The 7,225-nt window shown below is 45.3% G+C and overlaps 1 long non-coding RNA gene across 1 annotated transcript; it reads right to left on the bottom strand.

The window, feature by feature from the left end:
* Positions 1-579: 579 nt before the first annotated feature.
* On the bottom strand, positions 580-5,989 carry LOC141425585 (uncharacterized). The gene is made up of 3 exons (XR_012450564.1): positions 5,929-5,989; positions 4,291-4,355; positions 580-2,985 (listed from the first exon to the last, which is right to left on the bottom strand). It is a non-coding gene; the product is annotated as an uncharacterized lncRNA (long non-coding RNA).
* Between the last annotated feature and the right edge of the window lie 1,236 nt (positions 5,990-7,225).

Consider the following 7,225-nt stretch of genomic DNA (forward strand, 5'->3'; position numbering starts at 1 on the left):
CAGAGAGGAGGACAGTAGGTCCCTGGAGCCCTCTTGTCATCGTGTGGATGGAGCGTGGTCAAAGGTGGCAACTCTGTATTTCAGTCCTATAGGAGTTCACAGCATCTGCCTGCTGTCTTTCTGAACATCAGCATGGTATACAATTCCTCCCTCCCTTCTCCTCCCTTTCTCCCCGGCCCCCAGAACTAAGGACAGAACCCAGAGCCTTGCATTCTCTATGCTATACCTCTGAGCTGCGTCACCAGCACACGGCAATTCTGTGGCAGTCATGTTCTACAAAGCCACAACATACCCTGAAAATTAGCCAATACCGAATCATTGCTCTAGGGAAAATACAACATTAGGTTTCTGTGAGTTCTGTGAGCCTCTGGTCATGAGATAACCTTGTTTTTTTAATATGTTACCATTTTAAAATTTTATTTATTATTGTGATGCTGGTGATTGAATCATGATAGGCCATCACTGAGCTACACCCCCAGACTCTTCTTTTTTTTTTTTTTTTGGCAGTACTGGGGTTTGAACTCCAAGCCTTGTGTTGGCTAGGCAGGCACTTTACCACTTGAACCACAACCTCCAGCATTTTATGCTTTAGTTTATTTTTTAAATAGGTTTCACATTTTTTTGCCCAGGGCTGGCCTTGGACTGCAATCCTCCTGCCGACATAACCACATAGCTGGGATTACCATGCCCAGCCCCGGTTTCAGCCACCACTTTTCAGTGTATGTTTTTTGTTTAAAGATACCTTATTTGACATATTTTGTTGATTCACTAACATTGAACTCACAGCAAACAGCCTTGACATCATGCCTGATTGAAGCTTATTTTATTTTATGTTTTTGTTTTTGGAGATGGGGTTTTGTTGTCAAGAAGGCTGGGACTGGAACTCTCCATCACCCTGCCTCAAACTTCCCAGAGCTGGGATTGCAGACATACAGCACCATGCCCAAACGTTGAATGAAACTTTTTTTTTTTTTTTTTGGTGGTGGTGGTGATACTGGGGCTTGAACTAAGGGCCTTGTGCTTGGGAATGAAGTGTATTTAACAAATGGGATTTCTTTGTAAGGCACATCACAGCCTTGTTGCACCTGGGAACACTACACAGCACTTCAGAACTCAGAACAACAACAAAAATGCCCCCAAATACGGAAAGCATGGTGCTGCCCTCACTGATCAGAAAATCCAAATTCTTATATCCCACGTGTATGAGTCAGGCAGGACGTCTGGAGACACGGCAAGGACAATAATAAAATGTATTAAAAGCTAAGGAAAGGAAATACAGAAGGCCATGGGGGGCCAGGTAGAAGCTGGAGGTAGTCAGTCTTTCTCTTTCCAGGTGATTTTAAAACCTATGCTAACCTATGGGAAGGTGATTCCCAATCACCAATAATCTATGATAACCTGTGGGAAGGTGATTCCCAATCAACAATAATCTTTGAGAGTGGAGGGGCATGAGTGGGCCAGGTGGGGTGGTTTGAGTTGTTCTGGCACTGTGTGTGAATAACCTACACACATTTGCAATTGAAAAGGCTCAGAGAAAGAGAACAATGTTTAACCCAAATACAGTGTTAATTAAGTGATAGATGTTTTAAGAGTCCTGAACTTTTCCTCCTTTTTCTACCTTGCCTCAGTGGCACTAACCAGACCATGAGAAAGTCATTGTTGATGGTACAAGAGCCAAACGGGAAGGCTTGTTGTTCAACCTCAGCCCAGAATGGCCGAATCAAGCAATTCAAATTTTTTATACTGCTCTGAGCATGCAAACTAATGCCCACGAGTGCAAGTACTGATTTAGGGGTTACAATTAAATTTTAACAAGTAGACGAATATAAATGCAGAACCTATGAATAATAAGGATCAAAAGAGTGCTTGTTTTCCTTCTCAGCTGGTCTCTCATTCTGTGCCTCCTAGTCTCTGGGCCCCATCCAGTGAGATTAACCATTGCTACGTGTTACTGGAGGACTTACTATGGCCAGAGGTAGCCCTGGCCTTTGCAGGGCCTAGAGCTCAGGATTTAGGGTTGACCATCCTTCCCAGCATGTCTGCAACTGAAGGATCTCCCCACGTACCCACTTTCAGTAGTGAAACCCGGAAATCCCTGGCAAAGCAGGGCTTGGTCACCCTCCCTATCACATGAACAACATCAAAGTTTTAAACCTAAATTACTTCATATAACTGGAAATTAAAACTTTATTAATTTGAGAGAGAGTGGTACTGGGGTTTGAATTCAGGCTCTCGTGCTTTCTAGACAGGTATTTTACCACTTGAGTCACTCCTTCAACTCTAAATAATTTTATCCACATGAAACTGTTTGTAATACTGTTTCATACCTGTCTAGCTGTCAAAGTAAGGAATCATATTTCCTATGTTGTAGTAGCATCTGGTGGGAAGTCTGTCTGCTGAGTTCCCTGAATGATCCTGGAGGCATCTAGGGTTAAAGAGCATTTTCCTGGTTTAAGGGTTTGTATTTCCATAGCATCATTACATGTGCAGCTGTTTTTCTTTCTATAGTAGCCTCTATAATGGACCTAATAGATCATATAACCAAGGGAAGGAAGCAGGGGAGTATTATACATGCTTCCAGAATTAGGCCCACTGCCCCTACCAGTGTTTTAAATTCACCTATGGCAGAAAATTGAGAGGCCAGATGAGGACTAAGACCTTATGCAGGAGTGGCAGAGGGAGAGAGTTTGCAGGAGAGGTGTAGCCATGTGGGGCCCAGTGGTACGCAAGAGTGCTCATCCTTTGCTGTAGTGGAAGAGCCTGAAGTTGGTAGGCAACGTTTTATCCTTGAAAGGTGCTGCCACTGGGGAGTCCAGTTGAGCTTTGAGAGCGGTGGGCATTGTGAGGATGACCAGATGGGGGCCGGTCCACTGAGGTGCCAATGGAGAGGGTCAAAGATCCTTTAGGAGAACAAGATCCTCTGGTTTTAATAGAAATTGTTATGGGGTGGGGCAGGATCTGGTCTGCATGCTGTCTGAGAAGTTCCTGGAGGAGGTTAAGATAAGGTAGATAGTCAGCCAAAGGAGCAGGGTTTGCTGGAGGCAAGTTTCTTAAGAGAAATGGGTAGCCATACATTATTTTAAAGGAGCTCAAAGAAGGAAGGGCTTTGGGGAGTCTGTCCCTTTAAGAACACACTTAGGAGGGTGACTTGTGGGTGACATAATTGAACCTTCTCCTTAAAGACTTTGTATCCCCGGAGGCCAGAAAGTTTTAAAAAGGACTCAGTTGCCCTGACGATGAGGGGCTCTGTGGCTCTGCACTGAAGTAAGTCATATTGAAGAAGGGTTGCCTCTGGGGAGTGCCAACCTAATAAGTCTCTGGTTAGGGCCTGTCCACAAAGATGAGGGCTGTCTTTAAATTCTCTAACTGACAAGGTTAGTTGCTGTGAAGGGTTTGTGGAATCTTTAAAGGCAAGCAGGGACTGACTGTCAGAATGCAGGTTAAATGTAACACTTTGGGATAAAAGAGAGATTTAGCTCATTATTTTATATAACTTTGTAAATGTTTGTACCATATTTAGAGAAAGTATAGACACAACCCTGTAACAAGATGGTCATTTAAGACACATGAGCAAATACATAAATGAACTCTGATTTAGTAGTACTTAAAGCTTGACAAGATCAACAGAAAACACAAGTAATTTCTTTGATAAAATCTTTGCCTATAACAGTTTTTTTGTAGATGTTACTCAGAGCAGAGTAATATTAAGATAGTCTTATTATTTTATGGACATAGAGAATTATATTTTAGTTTGACATGACCTTAAAAATCTTTTAGGCAACTCTTTAAAACTTACTCAGACCTTCATACAACATACTAAACCCTTGGATGGTTTGTCTTTATCCCTCCTCTCCATATTTGAAACAATCTTTAGGACAAACCCTTCTTTACAAAATCCTTTCTCATCCAAAAAGCCATTCCTTTTTCCTTCAACTTCTCAAAAATACATTCAATACCTATCTATATCCTTTCCAATTTTTTACTTTGTAACTTGTATTTTAAAATTAACTTTTATAAGAATTTTAAATTTAAATAAACTGTCTTTCCTTTTTAGCTGGTGGAGGAGACCATCCACCTCCACCATGGAGATCTGTGAAGGATAAAGCTTACCCGAGAAGTCAGGTAGCACCAAGTAGGTGATTGGACCTACTTGGACCGTTACCCTGGGCTCCTCCGAGGTGATCTTGAAGGGGGCCAAGGTCCCAGGGCCGTGTCAGTCTTCTGCCATCAGGCCCAAGAGGTCCGTGAGGCCTTTGCTCTGTAGAGAGTGGGAATGGGAGACTGACCTACCTTGCAGAGACAAAGAGAGGCAGTCATTCTCCAGTGTCCATTCTGGTCACAATGTGGACAGGGTCCTGGTGGTGGGCAAGGTGAAGGTCAGTGTTTTGCCCAATGTCCCATCTGGTTGCACTTGAAGCAGGCCCCTGGAGGCATGCATTGTTATCCAGCCGGTCTTGAAGTTGGAGGAGGTAGCCTGAGGGCAGCCACCAAGAGCTGGGCCTTTCACTTTTCTCAAGCCTCATCTCAGTTATTAAATATCTTAAATGCCATTTTCACAAGATCTCCCTGGGGGGTTTGAGGGAGACCCTCTGCCTGTTTAAGTTTTTTTTCTTTGAATATCAGGGAATGATTGGGAAATAAAATGGATTTGAGAATAATTGGGTTAGGTATTTAAATTCTTTACTACAGGAGGCTGAGTCATTAGAGAAGGAGCCAAGGTCAGTCATGGAAAAAGGCACATGAACTCTGATAATGCCATCAACTCCTGCCACTTCCCAGAGTGGGTAGAGATTGGCTGGGCGTGCTTTGGAAGAGATATAGGAGCAGGTATGGGACCCAGGTGGGGAAGAGAAGGGCGAGGGTGTAGCAGGGGCTGAGGGCAAGGCTGGCAGTGTTGGCTCCCTGAGGAGCCAATGACTCAGGGTCAATAGTGACTACTGTAGAAGGAGAATAGGGTGGCAGATGTTTGGGAGAGCCAGCAGGGGTGGAAGAAGGGGGGTCTGAGTCATGGGACGATGGGGTGGGAGAAGAGATTGATGTAGGAGACTGGCAGGAGGAGTTGGGAGGTGGGCAGACAGAGCCCGTGAGGTCACAAGTATGAGAGTTCAATGGGAGGGAGAGACACAGACTTTGAGGGGGGTTTTTGTCACTGGCAAGGAGGATTTGAACAGCGTTACAAGATTGGAGCAGGGAGGGTTGAGAGCAGAGAGAAAGGAAAGCTTGGATGAATGGAACTTCAGATCACTTGCCGTTGTGATGGCAGAAATTGTCAAGATCTAGAAGTGTGTGAAAATCAAAAGTACCATTTTTAGGCCATTGTGAATACTGAGGCCAAACGGTGTTGTAGTCATAGATCAGTCGCTTAGATTTTATGTCATCTTGGAGACCAAGGGGGAGGGTGTGGAGAAGGCATCCCGGTGGACATGTATAATGTAGAGGGGGAGGTCCCCATAATGTTGAAGAAAAAAGGAGAGAGAGAGAGAGAGAGAGGGAGAGAGGGAGAGAGAGAGGCAGGTGCCTTGGTGAGTTTACTCTTCAGGCCAGTATAGACCTAGGTCAAGATCTAGCCTACCTTACGTGACTCAGGCAAGGAGAGCAGAATCATCCAGTTGCCGTTTGGTCATAGTAAGCTGGAGGGGCTGTTGAGCTCTCACCCTAGGCAGAGGAAAGAAAAACAGGGAGGGAGAGCAAAAGAGAGAGAGAGAGAGAGAGTGAGAGGGAGGGGGAGTGTCACCCGAACGGGTTCCTAAGGGCAGGCGTCCCCGGCCTGGGTTGCTGTTCATAGAGAATGCCCAACTGGTTAGCCAGGCGTCCCATGCTAAGCAGGGGCACCCCAAGCAGGGGTAGGAGGCATGCCTGGCAGTGCCTGCAACTTCCAAGACCAGAGAGAGAGAGAGAACAGGCAGCCCCGAGGAGGGTGACACTTACCAAGTCTGAGGGGAGGAGTAGGTCAGGTAGAGAGCAGTGGAAGAGAAAGGCTAATGGATGGGAAAGCCAGCAAGGCAGTAAGGTCCAAAATCCACAGTCCAGAGGCACATGGGGTCAATTCAGCTGTCTGGGTTCGGGAGAGGGCAGGACACGAAGGCCAAGGGAGCAGCCCCAAGCCGGAGCGTCCTGTTAACCTCTCCTGGGTTTTGGCACCAGATGTAAGGTACTGCCAAATAAAGACCACACCACATGTGGAAAAAGAAAGATTTATTGGAACCAGACCACAGGGCTGTCACTCTCAGGTTCAGAGTGAAGCGGCTTGGCTGAATTGGGTAGTGGGCTTTATAGGAGGAGCCAAGCCATGGGGGAGGGAGTGAGTCTCTGGTGTCTGATTATCTGCGATCACCAAATGGCACAGGCCGACATGCCTGGCTAGTTGAGTAACTAGAAGTTCCTGAGGTGTTTTGCAAGCTGAGAAACAATCAGGCAGGGAGAAATAAGCGGTCATAAATCAGGAGGTCTGGTTTCAGTGCTAGCATCGGGACCTTCTGCCCGCCCCAAGAATGCCAGGGACCTAACATTTTGCACTGTGGGAAAGCAATTGCATTTTCTTTTTTTTTAAATTGTTGTGCTGGGTGGGGGTACACTGTGGCATTTACAAAAATTCTTACAATGTATCAAATATATCATACTTGAATTCGCCCCCTCTATCTCTCTCCTTTATCCTCCCTCACCATTCCTGGAATAGATTCAACAAGTATCATTTTTGCATTTACATACATGTGTACACAGTATTTATACCATTCACCCTCCTATACTCTGTCCCTGCCACCTCCCCTCCCACTGGTACCAACCCCCTCCCCTCTTCCCCCATCCCCCCACAAGACCTGTTCTGCCTTCCTGTTCTCCAATTTTGTAGAAGAAAAAAAGAAGAAAGACATTTTTGCTTGTTTAAGATAGAGATAGCTACACAGGGAGTTTCCTCATGACCTTTCCATGTATATATGTATTATAACCTCAATTAGTTCATCTTCTGTATTTTTCTTCATTCTATCTCAAGGGAGTAGATCAAGAGATGTGGAAAAGTTTCCTTGTGGTCAGAATGGCGAGCACTGAATTGGCAACTCAGTGCTGACAATGGAGGGCTGGATCTGATTGCACAAAGGGCCAGGTGTGGGAGCATAGAGTGAGAGACAGAGGCAGAGTCTCGGGTATGCAGCCAAACACTGTGCTGGGTGCTATCTTTCCACAACATTTAACCTCACAATGACCCTTCTATAATGTTCTCTTCCAGAGT

Source organism: Castor canadensis, chromosome 8 (assembly GCF_047511655.1).
Source record: "Castor canadensis chromosome 8, mCasCan1.hap1v2, whole genome shotgun sequence".
Taxonomy (NCBI): domain Eukaryota; kingdom Metazoa; phylum Chordata; class Mammalia; order Rodentia; family Castoridae; genus Castor; species Castor canadensis.